Here is a 13,486-nt window from a genome sequence, read left to right as displayed (position 1 = left end):
CTGTACTACGCGACACGCTATACGACTATGCGATGCCACTCAATATGCTAATCGCGACTGAACATACGACGACACGCGAACTTTGAATAATAGGTTTCTGTGTTCTGACTGCATCTGTGATTAAGTGCCTATGTGCTTATGTGCTTCTATGATTCTGTGCTCTATGTGCTTCTGTGCTTCTATGATTACGTGAATCTGTGGTTTTGTGCCTATATGTTTATGTGATTCCTGCCTTATCGTGTTCCTGAGCTTTAGCAAGTAGTAGACGTGTGAGGTGAGATTCGATTTGTTGTGTCTGAGACCTACGACAATGTCTGCTGCAGACCATGTCGTCATCCGGACACCGAACCCCACTTACCCGCCAAGAAAAGAGAGACAAGCGTCTCGCTGCTATCATCGCCAAGCAAGTGGCAAAAGCTGTAAGTGAGGTGTATGAAAACGTCAGCAAATCGTCTGATGAGTCGCGAACTGAAGCTCCTAAGGACGCTAACAAGACCGTTTTCAGTTTCAAACAGTTCAAGGCATGCGGACCAAAAGAGTTTACCGGAGAAGATGGCCCTACCGCCACGTTTCAATGGTTTGATTCGGTTGAAGTCACTCTGCGCCAAAGCGGCTGTCCTGAAAATCTACGTACCCTCAATGTGACCGGTGTCTTCCAGTCCCGAGCTCTAGACTGGTGGACGGCTGAACGAAACAAACGCGGGAATGATGCAGCTTATGAGCTGACTTGGGAAGAGCTGAAAGCCATCATGATGGACAAATTCTGCCCTCCCCATGAACGCCAAAAGCTGGAGGACGAGTTTTGGAACATCAAGCAGAAGGACGGAGACAACGCTGCCTTAATTGCTCGCTTCAAGCAGCTTAGCATTATCTGTCCCGATCAAGTCAAGACGCCAGACATGGCCATCAAGAAGTACATTCGAGCTCTACCTGATTATGTTGCCGACTTTGTTCACGCCGCCAAGACATCTTCAATTGAGGAGACCTACTTGCTTGCCGCCGAGATCAATGACAAGCGAGTAAAGTCTGGTTTCTGGGATAAGCCATCCAAGTCTCTGCATCAAGCTACTACTGCACCGACCGCCGACAAGACCACTGCTCAACCAACCAAGTCATCACGTCGCAAGAAGAAGCACAACAACAGCAGCTCCTGCAACAAGAACTGTGCCGTCACAACAACTGCTGCCCCTCTGCAAGCCGTACAGGCTCAGCAGCAGTCTCATCACCGACCAGCCCCAGTGACCAATGCACCGCCAGCAAAGCGTGCTTACACAGGTCCCCACTCGCTCTGCCCGACATGCTCATATCATCATCCGATGGGACTCGCCTGTCGTTTTTGCGCTCATTGCAATCTTTACGGTCATTTCACTGCTAACTGTCGCTATGGTCCTCGTCAAGCCCCAGTACAAGCCACTGCTCATCAAGCTCTACTCCCAGCCCCTCAAGGCCAACCCGCAGCTCAAGCACCCGCGGTCAATGCTCGAGTCTGCTTTGCATGTGGTGACCCTAACCATTTTGCAAATATGTGCCCAAACAGGGTTGTGAAACAAGAGCCCCAGCAGCAGCAGCAACCTCAGCAGCAGCAACAAGCAGCCCGTGCCAGAACCTTCAACATCAACGCCCGTCAAGCTCAGGCTGACAACAACGTGGTTAATGGTACGTTCCTTGTGAATGGTATTTATGCATCGTGTTTGTTTGATACTGGAGCCAATAACAGCTTTGTGTCATTTGAATTCGAGAAGCTTCTTAGTCGTAAGCGCTCTTATCTCCCCTCGTCATTCGAAGTTGAAGTCGCTACTGGAAGAACTGTCGCTGTTAACTCTGTTCTCCGTGATTGTACTCTCGAGCTCAACAATCATATCTTCCCAATCGACCTCATTCCGATGCAGCTCGGAAGTTTCGACGTCATAGTAGGCATGGACTTTCTTCGCGTAAACCATGCTGAAGTTGTGTGTTTCGATAAAATGATTCGATTCTCGCTCGTAAATGGTGATCTTTTGTGTGTGTACGGTGAAACTGCTTCGAAAAGTCTCAAGCTCATGTCATGTATCCAAGCTAGCAAGTATCTCCGCAAGGAATACAGAGCTTTCTTAGCTAACATTGCAGTAGCGGAGAAGGAAAAGAAAAGGAAGGTTGAAGTCGAAGACGTTCCAGTGGTCCATGAATTTCCTCAGGTGTTCCCTGACAATCTTCCTGGACTGCCGCCAAGTCGTGATATCGACTTTCGTATCGACCTTATTCCTGGAGCTAACCCTGTTGCCAAAGCCCCTTATCGACTCACGTCATCCGAAATGCGGGAACTTTCGAACCAACTCCAGGAGTTACTTGAAAAAGGCTTTATTCGCCCGAGCACCTCTCCTTGGGGCGCGCCAGTCCTCTTCGTTAAAAAGAAGGATGGGTCGTTCAGGATGTGCATCGATTATCGGGAATTGAATAAGCTAACCATCAAGAACCGTTACCCTTTGCCTCGAATCGATGACTTATTTGATCAGCTGCAAGGTGCTAAGTGTTTCTCAAAGATCGATCTACATTTAGGCTATCATCAGTTGCGCATTCAAGAGGAAGGCATCCCCAAAACCGCTTTTCGAACTCGTTATGGCCATTATAAATTCGTTGTTATGCCTTTTGGTTTAACCAACGCACCCGCGGTTTTCATGGATTTGATGAATCGCGTGTGTAAGCCATTTCTAGACCGTTTCGTCATCGTGTTCATCGACGATGTCTTGATTTATTCCAAATCGAAAGCCGAACACGTGCAACATCTACGTTTGGTTCTCGAACTACTCCAGGGGAATCAACTCTATGCCAAGTTCTCAAAGTGTGAATTCTGGCTGGAGGAGGTTCAGTTTCTGGGTCACATCGTTAATAGTCAAGGTATTCATGTCGATCCCGCGAAGATTGAAGCAGTTAAGAGCTGGATTACGCCTAAAAACCCGTCTGAAGTTCGTTCTTTCCTCGGACTAGCGGGCTATTATCGACGATTTATCGAAGGATTCTCTAAAATCGCTGTGCCGCTTACCGCCCTTACCCATAAAGACAAGCCTTTTGTTTGGGGAACTGAACAAGAGTCTGCCTTTCAAAACCTCAAGCATATGCTTTGCAATGCTCCTGTTCTCACGTTGCCCGACGGAAACAACGATTTCATTGTCTATTGTGATGCTTCCAACCTTGGTCTTGGCTGTGTTCTCATGCAACGGGACAAGGTTATAGCTTACGCATCTCGTCAGCTCAAGATCCACGAGAAGAACTATACAACCCATGATCTCGAGCTAGGCGCAGTTGTTTTTGCATTGAAGATTTGGCGACACTACCTGTATGGTACCAAGTGTACGATCTTCACGGATCACAGGAGTTTACAACACATCTTCAACCAGAAAGAACTTAACATGCGTCAACGCCAATGGGTAGAACTTCTCAACGATTACGACTGTGAGATTCGTTATCACCCAGGCAAAGCAAATGTTGTTGCCGACGCGCTCAGCAGACGGAGTTATTTGCTCAGTATTCGCAATACCCAAGCCCAGCATGATCTCAAAGCCCTCATCCGCGAAGCCCAGCATGCTTGTTTTAACGAACGCACCTTGAAGAAAGAAAGGATTTATCACGATGGAGCTCAGCTGGTAAGCAAAGCAAATGGGATCTTCTATTATCTGGACCGAATTTGGATTCCTAAGCGGACCGATTTGCGAAAGATTATAATGAACGAAGCCCACAAATCCCGATATTCTATTCATCCTGGTGCCAATAAAATGTACCAGGATCTTCGCTACAAGTACTGGTGGCCGGGCATGAAACGGGATATTGCTCTCTATGTTGGAAGTTGCCTAACTTGTGCGAAAGTTAAGGCCGAACATCAACGACCTTCTGGCTTACTCGAACAACCTCCAATCCCTATATGGAAGTGGGAGAGTATAGCTATGGATTTCATAACCGAACATCCGCCCACGCCATCAGGTCACGACAGCATTTGGGTTATAGTTGATTGTCTGACCAAATCAGCCCACTTTTTGCCAATACGGGAAGACTACAAGGTAGAACGACTAGCCCGAATCTACACCGACGAGATCATTTGTAATCATGGTACGCCTCGTGACATCATTCCAGACCGTGATGCTCGGTTTACCTCGCGATTGTGGGAAACGTTTCAAGCAGCTCTCGGTACGTCGCTTAACCTAAGTACCGCATTCCACCCTCAAACCGACGGACAGACTGAAAGAACGATCCGTACTCTTGAAGACATGCTCCGTGCGTGTGTCATAGACTTCGGTGGTAGTTGGAACAAATACCTACCGTTAGTCGAATTCTCGTACAACAATAGCTATCATGCCAGCATACAAATGACACCATTCGAGGCCTTATATGGAAGAAGATGTCGTTCGCCTATTGTGTGGCACGGGATCGGTCATTCGCAACTAACTGGTCCCGAGCTACTACAAGAGACGACTGACAAAATCCTCCAGATTCGAGACAACTTGTCGAAAGCGAGGGATAGACAGAAAAGTTACGCCGATAGAAGACGCAAACCCCTTGAATTTGACGTTGGTGACTACGTACTCCTAAAGGTATCACCTTGGAAGGGTGTGGTCAGATTCGGCAAGAAAGGAAAACTAGCGCCTCGATATGTTGGACCTTTTAAGATTCTGGTGAGAATCGGAAAAGTTGCCTACAGACTCGAACTACCGGAGGAACTTAGTAACATCCACCCAACTTTCCATGTGTCAAACCTCCGAAAGTGCCTAGCTGATCATGATCTGATTGTACCTCTCGATGATCTTCAAGTCAACGAAAAGCTACACTTCGTGGGAAAGCCTGTCGAAATCATGGATCGCCAAACCAAGCAACTCAGGCGCTCGAAATCAGTACCCGCAGTTGTTTAAATAAAGATCTGAAGCGAGAAATTGGTAAGATCATTCACGGTGTTGTGCAGCTTTCAGCCTAATTTCGGGACGAAATTCCCTAAACAAGGGGAGGCTGTAACACCCCGTGTTTTCGAATGTCAAAGTCAAAGACAAAGTCAAAGTCCAAGTCAAGTTTGACTTCTTTGACTGTAATTAGTCTATTTTATGTTTTATTATTTGTATTATGTGGAGTAAGTGTTGTTAATCAAAGGAATTGAAGTAATCAAATGTTTAATCGACGCGAAACGCTTTACGACTGTGAATAGTAGGAAGTAACAATGCGATAAAGTCAAATCAATCAATAATAATCAAGCTAATCGAATCATCAATCAAACTCGAAACTCGAATTATGTAGCTTTGGTGTTATTATACGTGTGTGTGTGCCTTATGTGTTACTTGTGTGTGTTTACTTTATGTTATGTGTGGTGATCAATCGAATCGAAACTCAAAACTCAATCGAACTCAATTGAAATCGAATTATGATGAATGGTAGCGAAAGGATAGTGTGAAATATAGATGTTTGTATGTAGATATAGTGGTTGGGATTAAAAGTAATTTGAATAGGAAACTCTATCGTATTCATATCGTCTTCAATCGAAATCGAAATATCAGAAATCGTCACACCGAACACCCAAAGCAGGCTGTTGATCGATCAGGCTCCTAGCCGATCGAACAGCCCAGCCGATCGGATGGATTGTCCGATCGAGCAGGCTGTCCGATCGGGATGCCTGGCCGATCGGCCAGCTCTTTCCTCTTTGGGAAGCCTATAAATAGCCCTGTCATTGTCATTCTTTCCACTTTTGGAAACCCTCTGACCGACCAGCTCATGTTCTTCACTATTTCTCAGATTTCTCTCGATTCCGGTAAGATTTCATCCTAAATCCTGTACTTTCTTGATCAATACACACTCCCACACCTTTCTATCTTTCAAATCTTGATTTCTAACCGTGAAATCATCAAGATCTAAGTATTCTAGGATGATGTCATCATGGTGTTCTTCAAGAACTTCATGTTTTGGCCTCAATCCACCAAGAATCACTTGGATCTAACCGGTTTCCACATAAAAAACAAAGATCTATCCTAGATCTAAACATTTACACAATGTAAAGGATTGAAAGATGGATTTTCCAACTTTCTTTCAACTCTTTTACACTCAATGCCTTCAAACCGGTAGAAACGGAGCTTGAGCCAACTCACTAACCATGCTAATGGTTGCGTGGTTCAAGATTCGGATTCTATCTACGAGGTTCACCGATTTCAGGTTAAACGTTAAACTACCGTTCCGAAACGTTCACCGGCCGGACTTGGGTGATTCCTGTCCGAGCAGGGGAAACAAGTAAGAACGAAGGTGCCATGGGTCAGCTCGTTATCAAAGATACCTCGATATAATGTCAACAATTAAAACAGCCAAGTGTTAGACGAACAGGCTGACCAGGTCAGGATGCTGACCGATCGAACAGGCTGTTCGAGCGAACAGCCCAACCGATCAGACATGTCAGCCGATCGACCAGGCCAGCCAATCGGCTAGCATATGGCCCCATACTTTGACAATTTCATGAAGTATGGTATTGAACGAAGTAATGTTTGATCGAATGACTGTTTGGTAACATTACTCTTCGAATCATGAGATACTATGCTTCAACCCTTAATTGATTTTCAACTCGTTCGACGTATTGGAGTGCCACCCGATCGAACATGCCGTCCGATCAGGTGACATCCCACTGAGGACCCAATCTGAAGTACCTAACCGATCGGTTAAGCCGGCCGATCGAACAGGCCGTTCGATCGATCGACCTGAAAGGTAAGGACACTTCAATGTTCTCAAAAACTACAATGAAAACTTCAAAAGAACAAGCCATCATACACAAACACATCCTACCCAAAGGAAGAAACAATCCACTCGAACAGACCAACTGATCGAGCCTACCGGCCGATCGAACAGGCTGTCCGAACGGACTGTCTAACCGAACGAACAACCCGTTTGGTCGAACCTACAGTTCGATCGACCAGGCTGTTCTGCCCATCATCACTTATTTCCATTTAACGCGCTACTCATCGTTATGCTATCAAACTATTCAGGCTAACTCTACTCTCAAGCGCTCCCTTCAATCCATCAATCAATCGCTGTGAGTATACTCGAACCCTTTTTGCTTTAGCACTTTTGGGTGTTACATACGTTACTTATCTAAATCACAATCGAACACACTACTCTAATATTTAAACGCTAACCGTTCTGCATGTATTACGTGACTAAATGAATGCTTGTTGTTATGTTTACACGTGGAATGCTGTCTATGTCACAGCCCCCGATCCCTATCTCCCGGGAACGGGCGGCCGTGAGCCAGTTTCGGTGGTATCACATTTATTTATCCAATTTGGCAGCGGAAATTTTCATCAGGACCGTAGTTAGGAAATATTTTAATCAGAGTAAACCACCATGTTTTATAACATTAAACATATGGGTAAAAACCCAAGTTTTCAATACACACGTTTCATAGGAATAAATCCTATTTATTTAATAAAACATCCATTTTATTCTTAGGTAACTTTATTGCCACTTTTCCAAGCCTTCAGTGCTGTCCAGCTGGCTTCTATTTGGCTTTCACATATTGTTACCTGAAACGCGTTTTAAAAACATTTTGTCAGTGGGAAATACTGGTGAGTGAATCCCAGTTTAATCAAGTTTAAGTAAAAACCAATTTGCAGTATTGAGGGCACATCCGCAATTACATTTGTATCCAAGACATCACAATTAACATCAGTGGTACGGTCATACTCAACTTATGGGATGTTACCACGCCAGTAACCAATTTTGTATACAAAACCCCAACATACCCACTATAATTGTATTCTTTACAAATACTCAAAAACTGCTTTGTATATATTTAATTAAGTGAGGTTTTGTAAAAACAGTAAACAAAAAGGTTTACAAAAAGCGAATCAACTCACATTGCTGTCTTAGGTGATTCTTTAGGGTTTCTTGGTGAATATCTATAATTTACACAAATGCACGTGTGTTAGTATAATAACCCATTTTAACATTAGTAATACCCTCCCCGAGACGGCATTCCAACGACTACGTCGGGCAGAACCACGACAGCCGTTACGGAACCCTAGATCAATCGGGCAGCGTATCTAATACGTCTCCAGGGGTTATAATACTTACATCGTAGCAGAACCTCGCTATTTTAGGGGGTATAATACCCGGCTATAGTGTATACTACTTCAGAAATTTAGAAAGAAAGAAAGTTGTGAGCGACGAAAACCGAAAGCCCGTTGCCTTTTTATATAGGGCTGTAACTGGACTTCCTCGCGGCCCGCGTGACATTAGGGCTGGGCCTACGCGGCCCGCGTCACTCCTGGTCAATGGTGTAGCTTGGTCCGGTCATCATATAGGCTCGACACGCTTTGGACACGTGGCCGCACCGGGCTGTGCCACAATTCTGGGCACTCGCGGCCCGCATCAACTAATCTGAACATGTACGCGGCCCGCTTGGGCTTATGGTTTTGGCGATATACTGGTACACACTCGCGCGGCCCGCTTTAACTTGAGGTGAGGCCCTACGCGGCCCGCCTCAACTTAATAATTATTGTTTTTATTTATTTTATATAGTATAATCTATTTTGGGGCTCGGTTTTCACATACGGGGTGCATATAAAGACACATTGGGATATTTAAAATATATTAGGGTGTCGGAAATATTATGAGGATGTCTGTTTTACCGAGGGTTGTTATAGTCTACCTGCCTTAACGACGATAGAACTATAGTTTGGACTCAGCACCCGTTCACACGGGGGTTGTTAAGGACAATTACTTGGATGGATTGCGGTGGTAATCATGTATTGTGAACTGCCTCGGGCAGTCAATCCGCAGTCATTGGTATCGATAGATCCATGTCGATAATTAACATGCTTCATTTTTCTCTGTGTACGTGCTGGTTATGCGTAAACTATTTCGAACTCTATATGCTATATCAAACTTGTATGCTCACCTTTACATTTTATGTATTGACTTTATTTTAACGTATGTGACAGGCAATTAGGATGCTTATCTGCTAGGAAGGCGAGCTTAGAATAAGCGTCTAAAGCATAGTTGTCTGTAGATCTAGCAGATCGAGTCTCTAGAGGCATTTGAACAATTATATTATTTATATTTGAATCTGACTTGTCGGAACAGAACATCTGACTAGTTGTTATCTATAATAATTTGTTTTACTATTTGGGATACGGTATGGGACGTATTAATTAAACTAAATAGTAATGATAGTTGTTGTGGAAACTTCTGGACAATCTGTTTCGCTCAGTGTCATGACCCGATGATTCCGCCATCGGTTGGGGTGTGACAAAATATCTGCAGTAAGCATACCTTTTACTTGTGTAGATGAGTGAAACAAATTACTACTAGTATTTGGAGTAGCATAAACAGGAAGATGATACACATTCATTCTCTCAACATTGGTAGTTGAAACTTGTAAAATAGAACATATGTAAGGATTCCAAAAACATAACATATACATACATATATCTTTTAAATTTTGTTTGTAAAACTATAACATATACCACTTGAAGTATTTGAAAATGGAATCCTTTCAACAGAATCAGATGTTGATGCAGGATGACAACCTCTGTTGTTTCTCTTTTGTTGAAGAACATACTTCCTTTTTTCTCTTTCTTCAGCACAGCTTTGACGTTGACTTGCTTGAAGGTCAACTTCATACTTACTTGAAATTGTGTTATCTGTATCCATAATTTAAAATACTTGAATGAAGAAGATAGTTGACCACTCAAGGAAAGAACTTTGAACATATTGCGAAAACTTTTTGAAATTACCAAAAAATATCTGCAGTAAGTATACCTTTTACTTCAGAAGATGAGTGAAACAAATTACTGCTAATATTTGGAGTAGCATAAGCAGGAAAATGATACACATTCCTTCTCTCAACATTGGTTGTTGAAACTTGTAAAATACGAAACATGGGTAAAGATTCCCCAAAGATAACATATAAATACATATTTCTTGTAAAAAAAATTTTACAAACCTAAAAGACATACCACTTGGAGTGTTTAATAATGGAATCCTTTCAACAGAATCGGATGTCGATGTACGATGAAAAGCACTCTCGTTTCGCTTTTGTTGCAGAACACGCTTCCTTTTTTTCCTTGCTTCAGCGCAGACTTGACTTTGACTTGGTTTAAAGAACAATTCATACTTACTTGAAATTCTATTATATGTAGCCATAATTTCAAATATCTGAATGAAGAAGATTGTTGAGTACTCAAGAAAAAGACTTTCAAAGTATTTTAAAAATGGTTTGAATTATTTGAAAATGATTTGACTTATTTGAAAAAGAAAGCTATATTATTAGGGGGTAAAATGTAAGTTCCTTATCTCACTGGTGGTAAAATGTAATTTATTATCCTAATGGCGGTTTACCTTTTTACATAGAGGCAGATAGAAACATAATTTACCTTTTTAACGACTCTCCAAATCCCCTTTACAAAATTGTTTGTCTGATCTCATAAAAAGTGCTTCAAGTTTTAATCACCGATGTCCATTTGAAATATTGAATCACTCCACTTGAATTCTTCTTACTTTTGACATCATCAACAACTTCGATCAAGGTATAATAATATTTATTAAAATTTGTATATACATTAGTTTCATATGCACATGATTAACAACTGTTATGAAGACTGTTCTCAATGTATTGCATGTCTTAGATGATATATCAATTTAATTTTACAAGCTTTTTTATTTTTTATAATGTTTCTGATTTGAAGTTTTGTTCGTATGGTGTTACATTTGGATTCTTGAAAGCAATCGATAAGGTATATTTTGTTGTTTTTCTTACTTGATATTAAACAATATGATTAAATGACAAATCTTTTATTTATTGACTTGCATCCAAAAAATGTTATTGAGAGTGGTGCTCGATTCTACAGTTTTTAGAAGAATCTTTATTTATTGTTATACTTTAGATAAATCGATAAATATTAAATGCGTTATCTGAATGACATAGATATGTTAAATATTGTTGGTTCACATTTGTTATCACAGTCTTTATAAATAATGAAGTATCTGATAAAATACATTGTCTCATTTTTTATTTGATTTTTAACCAGAAACATAATATCTTGGAAGATGTCTTTTTATAAATATTTGGATTCTCTTAATTCCAAAATCTTGGTAAGATTATTACATTGAAACCATTTTCTACAATTTTATTGTTAACAATTAATTCACATATAACATTTGCCAATACTTAAATACTTGAACTCAACAGATAATACCACAAAACTTTGCAAACAATCATTTACTCAAAGAAGTTCCTGGTAACGTTGGCGTTATAGAGTGTGTAAACGGAATGAGATGGGATTACCGATTTTCAAAACACAATGGAACTTTTGCTCTAAAAGAAGGATGGTCCTCAGTTATCTCTGACCTTTCATTGAAAGAAGGATGTCTGTTGGTATTTAAAAAAACTGCACCATATACATATATGCTGACACCTTTTGAAAAAGTTCATCATTATCCAACAAAACTTCCAATGATTTCTATGTTCACATCAATATCGTTTGAGAGGAAGTTTGGATGTATGGATTCATTCTCCCACAGTTTTACTGATGTTTGTAAAGACGTGTTTGTAAGTTTTGGTATTTAAATCCAATACTTAAATGTTTACTATAGTAATTAGTGATATAGTTGTTAATTTTACTGTACCTTTGTTTGATTTCATAATTTTATATGTTTTTGTTCAGCTAATACCCAAAGAGTTAGTCAACGTCAGTATTGGAGCTATTAAACTTAAAGAGACATTTAAGATCTGTGTGAATCAGTGGGACTCTTTTGATGTACTACTTCAACGTGATCCTCTTCGGAATTGTTACTTTATAACCGATGGATGGGAAAAGGTTGTACACTACATGGGTATGCAAACAGGAATTGTACTTGTTTTAAGATACGCAACGGATTACATCTTTCTGCTTACTGCCTTTGATTTGAATGGATGTGAGATTGTTGCACCAAGATCCAATGACAGTCCGATAGACGATACTTCCTCACCCAATTTGGAAGTTCCTCAAATTACCGAGGATCTGCAACACCAGTCAGATGTTGAAGAATCCAATGACACAGATTCTGATAGTGATTATGTTGTATCGAATGAATCATCTGATGATATCGACGACGCAGATTTTGATGCTGCTGTCTCAGATTATGAAGCTGATACTGATGGATACCCCTTACAAATCGTATGGTACTGCAGCAGACATTTTGTAAGTTTACGGTAGTTAATATATTATTCCTCATTCTTTGGATGTTAAATGTTTGTTACAGTTAAGCTGAAATTTTTGTTACTTTACTTAAATACATTATGTATTTCTTATTAATTATTGGTATTTTATATTTATTTTTAAGCGTCTGAATATGAAAGTAGCTTCTTTATCAAAGATTCATAGAACATTGAAGATGACAGTTGAAAATCTGAATGGAGTTGACACTGTAATTGACTTTCGACGGGAGAAGCATGGGAAGGGATTTAGATACGCGGCTTGTCAATTCATCAAGAAGTTCACTAAGCCCAATGGTATCTACAAAAATATGAGATGCAAATTTGTCTACTCTGAAGAAAAAGCCAAGCTAATCTTAAAGAAAGTCTACAGATAGTTGTGGTTGTTGGTATTATCTCATTTGAAATAAATTATGGAATGGTAATGTATCAAACTTCTATATTTTGAAAACTTACGACTTACGAATATTTAAATTATAATCATGTATGCTTGTCTTATTATTTAAATTAACTTAAACCTTTGTTGTACATTCTCTATATATTTTAATTGGCTCTTCATGATAAATTATATATTGAATTATATTCTGTAAATTTATACACTCAACCTCTATTTAGATAAAGTTTGACAAACCAAAAGCTCTATCAAACAGAAAATCTGTTCAAGCAAAGTCTGTTGTTCCAAACAACATCTGCTGATAAACACAAAGACTGTTATAGCAAATAGCAAATAACCTCTATTGATAAACACAACCTCTGGTAATAAACATAAACACTGTTATAGCAAATAACCTCTGATGATAAAACAACCTCTGCTAATAAACACAAATACTGTTACAGCAAATAACCTTTGCTGATAAAACAACCTCTGCTGTTGAATATAAATACAAAAGTATCATAAAGCTAACATCTGCTGTTGATACAAAGGTCTACAAAACATAACATCTGCTGATCATTCCATAGTATAAATTGCTAACATCTGCTGTGACTAACAGTGATTTCAAACATCTGTTTACACACGCCTCATGATGAAAATCTGCTGATAAATACCGAGACGGTTCAAGCAAAGGTCTGCCAAAGAGAACCTCTTGTATGGACTAACAGATGATGCAGTTCAACAAAGAATGTTTAAGAGCAGTGCTTTAATAGACCACGATCAACAGATGATAATATAATAACAATAATATGCAAACTGTAACAAAATCTAAACACCGATACACAAGAAAAACTGATACATAAATACTGATGTTGAATCCGCTGTAGATACTGAACCACCACTTCAATTCTTCTCTCTTTCAAATA

The sequence above is a fragment of the Helianthus annuus genome, chromosome 15 (assembly GCF_002127325.2).
Source record: "Helianthus annuus cultivar XRQ/B chromosome 15, HanXRQr2.0-SUNRISE, whole genome shotgun sequence".
NCBI lineage: Eukaryota > Viridiplantae > Streptophyta > Magnoliopsida > Asterales > Asteraceae > Helianthus > Helianthus annuus.
Note: the sequence above shows the minus strand (reverse complement) of the source record.